The sequence below is a fragment of the Leucopleurus acutus genome (assembly GCF_964270905.1).
Source record: "Leucopleurus acutus genome assembly, chromosome: 3".
NCBI lineage: Eukaryota > Metazoa > Chordata > Mammalia > Artiodactyla > Delphinidae > Leucopleurus > Leucopleurus acutus.
The window spans coordinates 16013476-16027834 of NC_139145.1; positions in this window are offsets into that span (position 1 = coordinate 16013476).

The window sequence follows — 14359 nt, forward strand, 5'->3', positions numbered from 1 at the left end:
TTTGTGCATTTCACCATCTGCTAATTTTACCTCCAAGAGGAAAAAAAAAGCCATAAATGATGTTGATGAAGGCGCTAGGGATGGGTGTGGCGGAGGTCTGCCACTTGCTTGGAAATGCATCAAAAATTAAGAAAGGCCAAGGGGTGGGGGGTGGCTAGAGGATTAGGGTGGGGGATTGATATCCAAAGGAAAAAGCACAGCAGAAGCTCATTGCAAATTGGGCATGTACAAGGAGTGTTTACTGCAAAACTCTCAGTTTCTTGGTGCTGGGAAAACTGTACAGGTACATGTAAAAGAATGAAATTAGAACACTCCCTAATACCATACACAAAAATAAACTCAAAATGGATTAAAGACCTAAATGTAAGGCCAGACACTGTAAAACTCTTAGAGGAAAACACAAGCAGAACACTCTATGACAGATGTTGCAGCAAGATCCTTTTTGACCCACCTCCTAGAGAAAGGGAAATAAAAACAAAAATAAACAAATGGGACCTAATGAAACTTAAAAGCTTTTGCACAGCAAAGGAAACCATAAACAAGATGAAAAGGCAACCCTCAGAATGGGAGAAAATATTTGCAAATGAAGCAACTGACAAAGGATTAATCTCCAAAATTTACAAGCAGCTCATGCAGCTCCATATCAAAAAAGCAACCCAATCCAAAAATGGGCAGAAGACCTAAATAGACATTTCTCCAAAGAAGATATACAGATGGCCAACAAACACATGAAAGAATGCTCAACATCACTAATAATTAGAGAAATGCAAATCAAAACTACAGTGAGGTATCACCTCACACTGGTCAGATTGGCCATCATCGAATATCTACAAACAATAAATGTTGGAGAGGGTGTGGAGAAAAGGGAACCCTCTTGCACTGCTGGTGGGAATGTAAATTGATACAGCCACTATGGAGAACAGTATGCAGGTTCCTTAAAAAACTAAAAATAGAACTACCATATGACCCAGCAAGCCCACTACTGGGCATGTACCCTGAGAAAACCATAATTCAAAAAGAGTCATGTACCACAATGTTCACTGCAGCGCTATTTACAATAGCCAGGACATGGAAGCAACCTAAGTGTCCATTGACAGATAAATGGATAAAGAAGATGTGGCACATATATACAATGGAATATTACTCAGCCATAAAAAGAAACAAAACTGAGTTATCTGTAGTGAGGTGGATGTACCTAGAGACTGTCATACAGAGTGAAGTAAGTCAGAAAGAGAAAAACAAATATCATATGCTAACACATATATATGGAATCTAAAAAAAAAAAGGTTCTGAAGAACCTAGGGGCAGGACAGGAATAAAGATGCAGATGTAGAGAATGGACTTAAGGACACGGGGAGGAGGAAGGGTAAGCTGGGACGAAGTGAGAGAGTGGCATGGACATATATACACTACCAAACGTAAAACAGATAGCTAGTGGGAAGCAGCCACGTAGCACAGGGAGATCAGCTCGGTGCTTAGTGACCACCTAGAGGGGTGGGATAGGGAGGGTGGGAGGGAGACCCAAGAGGGAGGAGATATGGGGATGTATGTATATGTATAGCTGACTCATTTTGTTATAAAGCAGAAACTAACACACCATTGTAAAGGAATTATACTCTAATAAAGATGTTTTAAAAAAACCTCACTTTCTGTGTTAGATATTTTCAAAATAAAATGTTGGAGAAAGCATGTCTAAACATAAAAGGGGAGGAGGGATCAGCATCTGCCAGCCTCCACTCAGATATACTGGGGGAATCAGGTACAAGCTCTTGGTACCAGCCTCTTACAATGGGGTCTCCATCCAACTCAGTCTCAGCTTTCCAACTTGATAATTTTTCTCAAATCTATTTATAAATACTCCTGGAACCAGTGCCAAGAAAAGAACGCAGCACAACTGGCTGAGTGCCACCCACTAGGGGGTTAGCATCCTGCCCACGCCCATAGTGAACCGTGAAATCTGAAATACAAAGAGTAAAGAGGAAATCATCCCACAAGACTTATCTGCAAGATGTGTATCAAAATATTATCATCTAAAAAAGAGAGAGAAAGCACAGAGAAAACATATTGAATGTCCATCTGTGGCCTACTTGAGTGAACCAAGTGATATCCAAATACTGGAAGCCACAAAAAACATCCATGGTGATGACAGAGGGATAAGTGCTCATGAAACGTGGCGAAAAAAATACAGACGCAAAACTGACATATTAAACATAGAAAGACCTCAACTACACAGAAGCAACACAGAGATAAACCCGGAAGAAAATGGGACAAAGTAAATATATATTTTTAAAGAGAGCTTCTGGAAGATCAAGTTACCTGCAACACCAGGTGGAAAGGGGAACATGGCAAGGAAACACAGCAGTCTGGTGGGAAGAAAGGGGTTTCTTCCAGAAAAGGCTGGGCAAAAGAAGAGTGCAGACCTGGCCCCCCTGCCTCCCATGCAGCCCCCAGGATTCTCTTCCCACTCCTATTGCCCTGTTAACTAAAAATACTTGGTTTTGTTGCTCCTCTGCTTTTCAGTTTTTTATATCTTTAATTTCTGTTTATTATTTACTTTCTTTGAGTCTATTATGTCGTTACTTTGCTAACTTCTTAAGTCAGAGGCACAACTGTTTAAACTTTTGGTCTTTTTAAATAAAATGACTAAAGCTATAAAGTTACCCCTAATATAAACCCACAACCAAATTCTGTTGTATTTTCATTGTCATTTCATTTCTAAGTAGCTGATAATTTGTGATGACTTTTTTCTTTGACCCATGAGGTATTTAGATGTGACTTTCTTAACTTTCAAGTGATGAAGGATTTTTAGTTATCTTTTTATTGGTATCTTTTCAGGTAAAATTTGGTCAAAGGATATGGTCTCTATGAAACCAATTCTTTGAAAGTTGTGGAAACTTTAGGGTTGAGAACAAGGACATGTTCCATGTGTTTTTGATAGGAATGTGTACTCTTCAATCACTGAGTGCAATGGTTGATAGATGCTTTAGATCAAGCTTATTGATTCTGTTATTATCATCTTGTCTTTACTGACTTTTGTTGATTTGCCAATTAATGAGAGAGGTTTCTGTGTTTTTTTTCTCTGACATCAAATATGTGGTGCCTTTTCCAACAACCAACTCTCTGACTCCAACCAGGTGTCCAACAGTTCAACCCAATTCTGAGACTAAGTTCCTGAGTTAGTGGTCAGACCCCACAGGTTCAAGGACTCAGCCCACAAGATGGCCCCCACTTCAAATGCCAATTGCCATGAGGCGCCCAGGCCATCAACACTTCTGTCCAACCTGGATACAAATTCAGGGGTTCCCATGACCCCCTCCTCAGATTCGATTAATTTGCTAGAGTGCCTCAGAACTCAGGAAACACTTTACTTAGGTTTACTGGTTTATGACCTGCGTTCCAGATGTAACTCAGAAACAGCCGAATGGAAGAGATATGTAGGGCAGGGTATGGGGGTTCAATGCATGGAGCGCACATGATCTCTCCAGGCACCACCCTTCCAGCACCTCCGAGTGTTCACTGGCCTGGAAGTTCACCAAATCTTGTTCCAGAGTTTTTATGGAGCTCAATCTCCAGACCCCCTCCCTCCCTGGAGGTTGGGGTGTGACTGAAAGTTCCCACCCTCTCATCACTTGGTCTTCATGGTGACTGGTCCCATTCTAAGGCCATCTATGGGCCCACCCTGTGCCACCTCATTAGCATAAACTCACTCCCAAATTAGGCATTATAAATATCAACTTTCAGATTCAGCATTTTAGATTTATCCACATATTTACCTTCCCCCCCACGCACATTCATTCTAATCTTGCCTTTCATATTTTCCCTTATGGGATTTCTTCTATGGGACTTTCCTTCTGCCTTAAAGTCATCCTTGAGAATATTTAAATTCTAAACTTTTTGTTTGTTTGTACAATTCTGCACCCAATTCCGATGTGTATGTTCTCTCCCCACACCAGGCAAATCTCCAATACCACTTGGGTATCCCACAATTCAACCCAATTCTGATACTATGTACCTGGAGATAGCATCAGAGCCCACAGGTTAAGGGCTCAGTCCCCCAAGACTGCCCCCTCACCACTTCAGACGGCAATCACAAGTCTAAGTTATCACCTGTGCTTCTGACCAACTGGCTATAGATAGGTTTTTACAACCCTCCTTGGGTTCAATTAATTTGCTAGAGCGGCTCACAGAATACAGAGAAACATTTTACTTAGTAGATTACTGGTTTGCTATTAAAGGATATAACTCAGGAACAGCCAAATGGAAGAGATGCAAAGGGCAAGGTATGTGGGAAGGGGCATGGAGCTTCCATGCCCTCTCTGGGCATGCCACTCTCCCCAAATCTCCATGTATTCAGTGACCTGGACACTCTCCAAACCCCATCTTTTTGGGGTTTTATGGAGGCTTCATTATAAAGGTATGATTGATTAAATCATTGGCCTTTGGTGACTGATTCAAGCTCCAGCCCCTCTCCCCTTCCCAGAGGTCAGCGAGTGGGATTGAAAGTTCTAACCCTCGAATCACATGGTTGATTCCTCTAGCAACCAGGCCCCATCCTTCAAGGCTTTCTAAAAGTCACCTCATTAACATAAAGTCTGACAGGAGCTTGTTATAGATATTAACACACTTCTATCACTCTAATCACTTAGGAAATTCCAAGAATTTTAGGAGCTCTGTGCCAGGATTAAGGACAAGACCAAATATATATTTCTTACTGAGAATCACAGTTATCTCAGATGAAAATGTCTATTTCACCTCATTCGTGAATGACAGTTTTGGGTATACAATTCTAGGCTGATAGTTATTTTTCTCTCAGTACATTGAAGGCATTACTCACTTCCCTTCTGGCTTCCACTGTTGCTTTTGATAAACCAATTTTTTTTTTTTAAGATTTTTCTCTCTACCTACTTTCAAGATCTTCCCTGTGTCTTTGAGATTATGGACTTTCATTAAGATGTGATGAGGTACAGCTACAGACCCACTGGGCTTCCTGAGCCTAAGAAGTGACAACTTCCATCAATTCTGGAAAATTCTCAGCCATTATTTCTTTCCTCTGCCCCATGTTCTTTTCTCTCCTTCTGTAATTCCACTTAGATAACTATGTTATTATACTAAATCTTCTCTCCCTTCTCCCATCTCTTACTTTTTATCATATTTCCCAATTCTTCAGAAAATACACCCATGGATTTTTTTAAAAGAATATATTTTTATTTCTACAAGTTCTCTTTGATCTGTTTATGACCTGCTTAATTGTCTTTATAGTCTCTTGCTTCTTACTACTATTTAAATGCCTTACTTTATTTCTTTAAATATACTAAATACACTTATTTTATATGCCTGGTTACTCCAATATCTGAAAATTTGTAGGTTTGATTCTATGATTTTTCTGCTGACTCATGTTTCTTTTGGGGTTAAATTAGTGTTTCTGGGTTTTTGGGGTTTTTAACAACAAAGGTATATTCCTTAGAACTTATTCTCTGTAAAACTTGAGTTGGATAAGGGTTTGTAAAGAAAGGTTTACACTTGCATTTGCCAGGCTTCTAGAAATACTACCACCCAGTGCTACCATTTTTTTTTTTAACTATGACATACTTTCTACAAAACAAACTAAAGCAAATAGGAAAATCAGCAAAAACCTTCCCTAGTATCTGCACCAGTTCTCCCAGTGATCAGTGTTTATGAAATTGGAAGCAAATGTAAAGATTAAACACTGACTGATCCCCCTCTGGGTAATGTGCACAAGAAGGCTGGCTTTAGAGCTCCTGAAAGTCAGAGCTTCCTGCAAGCTCCAGCGCTTCTGTGAAAACTCACTTGGTTGTCCAAGAAAAGTAGTACTTCTTTCATATGGCAGTCTCCTTTTAAAAGCACTGAGGTAAAACATGGAATGTGCATTTCTTTGGATCTGAACCAAATATTTTAAGGTCACAGTTACCTGAAGACATTTACAGGACACATGATCTCCAAGCAGCATTTCAGTCGGAAGCTGCCCACACTTAAAACACCATTGGCCACCTCCTTTCTCATTTACTTTATGGCTCCCACATAAGGTCACATGTCGGCACAGCCGCTCATGCTCAGGCCAAGGGACAGATGTTCCATAAATACCACTACCCAGAGAAGACACTTGGCTCCCAACTCTGGGCATCCACAGACAGTGAGAAGCCCTGAGCAGTTTTTTAATATACTATATTCTTTTAAAGATTTTTTTTTTTTTTTGGCTTCACCGGGTCTCAGTTGCAGCACGTGGGATCTTCATTGAGGCATGCAAACTCTTAGTTGTGGCATGCACGCAGGACCTAGTTCCCCGAACAGGGATTGAACCCGGGCCTCCTGCATTGGGAGTGTGGAGTCCTACCCACTGGACCACCAGGGAAGTCCCACCCTGAGCGTTTTTTAATTCACAGCACAGATACTGGCAGCACCATCAGTACATGGGCCCCTGTGTCCTTTATTTATATGTCATGAGGACCTACTCCGTTCTGGTCCAGTGGATGTCCTGCCTTTTTAATGTTGTTCACTCCAGGAGACTGCACCTCAGAATGGTGCTGCCCATCCAGCCGGACCACCTGCTCTCAGTTTGGGGGAATGGGAAGGGGTCAGAACTGCCTGGTTGTTTCCTTCCCTGAGGGGAACCTCGCCTCACTGTGCTGGCCAAGCCCTCAGAGCCCCCCATGTCTCAGTCACCTTCAATTTCCCAGTCCCTCTCTGTGCCCCATCTTCCCCCCAGGCTCCCAGCAGCTCCCCACCCCCCAGCTCCACTGTCCCCACCTCCTTCTGGAGTGACTCCTGGCTGCATGTGGCTGCAGGTTCTTGGAGGGGATACTGCTGCTGCCCCAAAACCAGGATGACTCTTTTGTCACTCAGTCATCCCATCCCAGTTCTGTGGGAACTGCTCACATGCCTCACAGGGACAGGCCTGTCTGCCTTTTGCCTTGGGTCTGCAGACCACAGCTCAGAGTCACCAGGGCCCAATCTCCTCTGGACTCGGAGCTCCATCACTGGTCCAGGCCTCTGAGGCCTCTTCCCTTCTTGTCAGTCCAGCAAACTGAGAAACTCTGCTAAAGTCTTTTATCTGGTGTGCACAGGGAAAGCATCTCAATGTATCTAGTTTACCCAAAACCAAGTCCCAGCACCTTCCACTCAAAATAAAAACACAGTGATCCAAAACCTATGGGATGCAGCAAAAGCAGTCCTAAGAGGGAAGTTTATAGGAATACAATCTTACCTCAGGAAATAAGAAAATAAAAAACCGAACCTTACACCTAAAGCAACTAGAGAAAGAAGAACAAACAAAACCCAGAGTTAGTAGAAGGAAAAAAATCATAAAGATCAGAGCAGAAATAAATGAAACAGAGACAAAGAAAACAATAGCAAAGATCAATGAAACTAAAAGCTGGTTCTTTGAGAAGATAAACAAAATTGATAAACCTTTAGCCAGAGTCAACAAGAAAAAAAGGGAGAGGACTCAAATCGATAGCGTTACAAATGAAAATGGAGAAGTTACAATGGACACCGCAGAAATATAAAGGATCAAAAGAGACTTGCAACTGTATGCCAATAGAATAGAAAACCTGGAAGAAATGGACAAATTCTCAGAAAGGTACAATCTCCCAAAAGTGAACCAGGAAGAAATATGAACAGACCAATCACAAGTACTAAACTGAAAATGTGATTAAAAAAACTCCCAACAAACAAAAGTCCAGGACCTGATGGCTTCACAGGTGAATTCTATCAAACATTTAGAGGAGCGTTAACACCTATCCTTCTGAAACTCTTCCAAAAGACTGCAGAGAAAGGAACACTCCCAAGCTCATTCTACAAGGCCACTATCACCCTGATACCAAAACCAGACAGATACCACAATAAAAGAAAATTACAGGCCGATATCACTGATGAACATAGATGCAAAAATCCTCAATAAAATACTAGCAAACCAAATCCAACAACACATTAAAAGGATCATGCACCATGATCAAGTGGGGTTTATCACAGGGTTGCAAGGATTCTTCAATCATATGTAAATCAATCAATGTGATACACCACATCAACAAACTGAAGAATAAAAACCACATGATAATCTCAATAGATGCAAAAAAAAAGCTTTTGACAAAATTCAACACCCATTTATAATAAAAACTCTCCAGATGGGACTTCCCTGGTGGTCCAGTGGGTTAAGAATCTGCACTCCCAATGCAGGGGGCCCAGGTTTGATCCCTGGTCAGGGAACTAGGTCCCGCATGCATGACAAAACTAAGAGTCTGAATGTCGCAACTAAAAAGCCTTCATGCTGCAACTAAGACCCAGCACAACTAAAATAAATAAATAAATATTAAAAAAAAACTCTCGAGAAAGTGGGCATGGAGGGAACCTACCTCAACGTAATAAAGGCCGTATATGACAAACCCACAGGAAACATCATTCTCAATGGTGAAAAGCTGAAAGCATTCCCTCTAAGATCAGGAACAAGACAAGGATGTCCACTCTTGCCACTTTTATTCAACATAATTTTGGAAGTCCTAGCCATGGAAATCAGAGAAGAAAAAGAAATAAAAGGAATCCTAATTGGGAAGAAAGAAGTAAAACTGTCACTCTTTGCAGATCACATGGTACTATACATAGAAAATCCTAAAGACGCTACCAGAAAACTACTAGAGCTCATCAATGAATTTGGTAAAGTTGCAGGATACAAAATTAATACACAGATATCATTTGCATTCCTATACACTAACAATGAAAGATCAGAAAAAGAAATTAAGGAAACAATCCCATTTACCATCACATCAAAAAGAATAAAATATCTAGGAATAAACCTATCTAAGGAGGCAAAAGATCTGTACTCAGAACACTACAAGACACTGATGAAAGAAGTCAAAGATGACATAAACAGATAGAGAGATATACCATGTTCTTGGATTGGAAGAATCAATATTGTCAAAATGAATACGCTACCCAAAGCAATCTACAGATTCAATGCAATCCCTATCAAACTACCAATGGCATTTTTCACAGAATTATAACCAAAACGTTTAAAATTTGTATGGAAACACAAAAGACCCCAAATAGCCAAAGCAATCTTGAGAAAGAAAAACAGAGCTGGAGGAATCGGGCTCCCTGACATCAGACTATATACAAAGCTACAGTAATCAAAACAGTATGGTACTGGGAATTCCCTGGCAGTCCAGCGGTTAGGACTCTGCACTTCCACTGCAAGGGGGCATCGGTTCAATCCCTGGTTGGGAAACTAAGATCCCACATGCCACATGGCACAGCCAAAAACAAACACAAAACAAACAAAAAGTAGAGTACTGGCACAAAAACAGAAGTATAGATCAATGGAACAGGATAGAAAGTCCAGAGATAAACCCACGCACCTATGGTCACCTAATCTATGGCAAAGGAGGCAAGAATATACAATGGAGAAAAGGAAGTCTCTTTTGTTCATGGTGCTGGGAAAACTGGACAGCTACATGTAAGAGAATGAAATTAGAACACTCCCTAACACCACACACAAAAATAAACTCAAAATGGATTAAAGACCTAAATGTAAGGCTAGATACTATAAAACTCTTAGAGGAAAACATAGGCAGAACACTCTCTGACATAAATAGCAGCAAGATCTTCTTTGATCCACCTCTTACAGTAATGAAAATGAAAACAAAAATAAACAATTAAACTTAAATACTAATTAAACTTAAAAGCTTTTGCACAGCAAAAGAAACCAAAAACAAAACAAAAAGACAACCCTCAGAATGGGAGAAAATATTTGCAAATGATGCAACAGACAAGGGACTAATTTCCAAAATATACAAACAACCCATGCAGCTCAATATAAAAAACACAAACAACCCAGTTAAAAAATGGGTGGAAGATCTAAATAGACATTTCTCCAAGAATGACATACAGATGGCCGAAAAGCACATGAAAAGATGCTCAACACTGCTAGTTATTAAAGAAATGCAAATCAAAACTACAATGAGATATCACCTCACACCGGTCAGAATGGCCATTATCAAAAAATCTACAAACAATAAGTGCAGGAGAGGGTGTGGAGAGAAGGGAAACCTCCTACACTGTTGGTGGGAATGTAATGTAAATTGGTACAGGCACTATGGAGAACACTATGGAGGTTCCTTAAAAAACTAAAAATAGAACTACCATATGACCCAGTAATCCCACTCCTGGGCATATATCCAGAGAAAAACATAATTTGAAATGATACATGCACCCCAATGTTCACTGCAGCACTATTTACCATAGCCAGGACATGGAAGCAACCTAAATGTCCATTGACAGAGGAATGGATAAAGATGTTGTACAGCAAACTCCTGGGGCTGCCATGAGGATGTCGTGACTGCCCCTCAGCCCCGAGATGCCACCAGGGCACAGCCCACAGCTCCCCTGCCTGCGGTGTACACGGGCAGGATCCAGCCTCTCCCTTCCCCTCCCCTCCCCTCCCAGATTTTATCTGGGCAACCTGCTGCAACTCGTTCTGCCTGGATGGGCAGCCTGAGGCGGCCTCACTGCCCCATGAAGCCAGGTCGCAGGCTTATTCTAACCCTGGGTACAGCTCCTTCCCTTCCCCCACGGTCTCAGAACCAAGCTGCAAGGCCTGTGGGGCACACTTCACAAGCGTAGCCAGGAAGGCCAATGGCCATGTGTCTCAGGACCAAGAGGAACCCGTCTACCTGGAGAGCACAGCCAGAGCACCTACTGAGGGTGTACGCAGACCGTCGACTCAGAGGATAGCTGAGGCTGGAGGGCCTCTCTGTCTGACCTGACCAACCGGAGGACGTTGAAGGTCTAACTGTGTGGCATCTCAAAGAGATCCTGGCTCACAACTTCATCAACTACAAGGGCTGCTGTGAGAAGTGGGAGCTGATGGAGGGTGAGGTGGCTGTACAAGGGTCAGAAGAGACTCCAGCAGCTGGTGTGTGGTGCTGAAGACCAAAACAGGGGAGCAGGGGAGCAGTGCCATCCAGCCTGGAGGAGAACCTGTGTCGGATCTGCATGGACTCACCCATCGACTGTGTTCTGCTGGAGTGCAGCCACATGGTCACCTGTACCAAGTGTGGCAAGTGCATGAACCAGTGTCCCATCTGCCGGCAGTACGTGATCTGAGCTGTGCATGTCTTCTGATCCTGAGGGCTTCTACTGGCTTCTTTAGTGCTTTACAGTGACATAGCTCGAGATGTCTGGGCCCACAGTTAGCCAGCTTACAGAGGGGCAGGCTAACAAGAAAATCTGCAGTGTTCCTAAGACCAGGGCAAGCAAAGATGCTGTGTCACCTCTGGGCATGCCTGTCTTGCTTCAGAAGTGCACCTTGTGTCTGGCAGAGGCCGAGGCCAGTGGGAACTAATACAGATCACACAGGCAAGTCCCTGTTTCAATGATCTTGGGTTGATGATGGTAACTGATGAAGAGAGGACTTTCTGGAATTGGGACCATATCTTCCTCCCTTCCTCTGAGAACCTAAACAGTTTCACCCTTCTTCCTGTAGCCTGCCCATCCCCCTGAGCTGCATGCCTCTGTTTCACCCACCAGAAGTCCTGGTAGAAATGGCTCTCTTCTTCCCCAGCACATCTGGATTCATTTCTGGTCCCTCCAGCTTTCTGTGCTTTAACCAACCTTTGCTAAAGTCTGTTGCTGCATTACCTAAAATCCATGTGCTTCTTCAGACCAAAAAGGCGTTAGCTTATGAGACCAGTAGTGATCCTCCTTAGGACAGAATTTGGACCAGTAAACTCATTTCTGGTGAGAAATGAAACACAAATGCTGCTGAAAAAAACTTGAAGTCGTTAAGAGTTGCTTCCTTAAGTGCTGGGATTGGAAGCTATCAGTCTCCTAACCTGCCCTTGGCAGTCAACAAAGCATCTGGCTTTCAAACTGCTGGGAAATTCCAGCCTCTGTGCAAGAGATGGTGCATGGATCATCTCTGCTTCTTTTCTTGGGGCCTGACTTTGTGCCATCCTTAATTTTAGCTTATGAGAAAAAGCAAAGCGTTGGGTGGAAGTAATGGCTTTCTGCTTGGCTTGACTTCTCCAACAAACAGCCTTAAACCACTTTCCCCTGAGCATGAGGTCCCTCCTTCCCATAGAGGTTTTAAACATGGTCTCACTGAAGGCACAGACTCTTAGGCAGAGAGCCTCACTCTTCTCTAGCCAGACTTCTTATGAAGTTCCTGGCGACTGAGTATGCAAGACACAGCACCTAAGAGGTATCAGAAGGTACTGAATGATGCTGGATTCAGCCTTTGAGCAGACAGCTAGAAGTCTTAGTTCCCCAGGTTGGTGGGGACTCCCTACTCCCATTTCCTTTCTCAGCCTACTGATAGAGGGTCAGGAAGAAGCATTCTCTAAGCCCTTTAGGAAGGGCCATGCAATGAGTAGGTGATGTTTTTGAGCCCTCCTAGGGTCTTTTCGCCACTAGAAGAGCTTAAGTTTGCTGGAGAAGCTTAGCCAAACACAAACATACATACTATGTACTATCAGAAAAGCTGTATGTGCCCCCATTACCACTGGATGAGCTATGCAAACCCTTAAACACCTAAAGGCCTTGGCAGTCATCCCCACCCCTTGCAGCCAAGATTTCTCAGACTAGAAGAACCAATCATGACCTTGGAAAGCAGTGGGAAACTTCGAAGGGAACCTGTTTATTGGTACAGACATGCTTAATGCTCTCTCTCCATCAACCACTAATCCCTTTTTGGGGGAGTGAAATAATTTTATAAAGTGGTTGTCAGCTGAACACTGGATCATCTACCTTGACATTATACCAAGGCCTGGATGATTTGATTCTTGGCTACAGCCTTTGTAGAAACTGGGGGAATCAAGAGATTTCCCTGGAAAGACATCATCTTTCACCTTTCTGCTGGACAGTAAATACTACAGTTTACAGTGCCTACCAGATTAACAAAGGATTCAGCTACTCAATTCATCTGTGAAACAGGTCTACATATATGCAACTCAGTTACAACCTAGCAATAACTTCAGGGCAGAAGCTGGCTGTCTCCCTACTTAAAACTTGCTTTCTCTGCTGAGGCCTTACCTTTCCCTACCTCCCAATTTCCCTCTTAGACATGAGTTAATAATATTCTGATGGTTGGTTTTGTAACCTCAGTAAGAATTAGAACTGATGTCATTTACTCATTTTGGAGAAAGAACTTGCCTTGAAGTCTTCTAACCTCTTTTGGTGAAGGTTTCCATTTAGGAAAAAAAGGTGCCCCTGCCTTTTTTGTATCTTATTACTACACCAAATAAAAGTTGGGAATTCTAAGATCCCAATTCAGTTACTGTCTAACCTAGGTAGAAAACTTGATTTTTATCCTTGAATGCTCTCTCCTGCCCATCATGGAGCCTTGGTCTTAATTATGATGGAAACATCTAATTCTTCCATTATTCCACGCCTTTTGCTGTGATTGTTCTGAGATTTCAGTTGAGACTTGTTTTAAAAGACATGGACAGCTCACTGGTTCATAATACATTGGAATAGCTGGATCCCAACTAGTAAGAATAAGCTGTACAGGAATTCGTGCTCAATATATATTGTAAAAATTTGTTGAAATCTTTAAAAAAAATGTACATATATACAACGGAATATTACTCAGCCATAAAAAAGAACAAAATAATATCATTTGCAGCAACATGGATGGACCTACAGATTGTCATGCTGAGTGAAGTAAGTCAGACAGAGAAAGACAAATATCATATGATATCGCTTACATGCGGAATCTTAAAAAAAATGGTACAAATGAACTTATTTACAAAACAGAAATAGAGTCACAGATGTAGAAAACAAACTTATGGTTACCAGGGTGGGAAGTGGGGAGGGGTGGGGGAGAGATAAATTGGGAGATTGGGATTGACATATACACACTACTATATATAAAACAGATAATAAGGACCTACTGTATAGCACAGGGAGCTCTCCTCAATACTATGTAATGACCTAGATGGAAAAAGAATCTCAAAAAGGGTGGATGTATGTATAACTGATTGCTGTATAGCAGAAACTAACACAACATTGCAAATCAACTATACTACAATAAAAATTTTAAATAAATAAATAAATAAAGTTAAGGGGGGAAAAAAAAAAAAACCAGAGTTCCACATGGGGCAGTTGTGCGTCACACTTTAATAGCCACTCTGAGGCATCAGGTAGGACACCCAGTAACCACGAGATTCACACTGCAGTGGGAAAACGGAGGTCAGTGGTTTAAAGTGGGGAAGTAAGTCATCCCCTTACTGTGAAGACATGACTACATCAGAAAACAGCAGCAAGTAAGCCAAGCAGAAACTCCTCTCTGCACCCTGGGCACTGTCGTCCCAGGGCAGCCACTCCTCCCCTGAGCTCATGAGGGCTATGG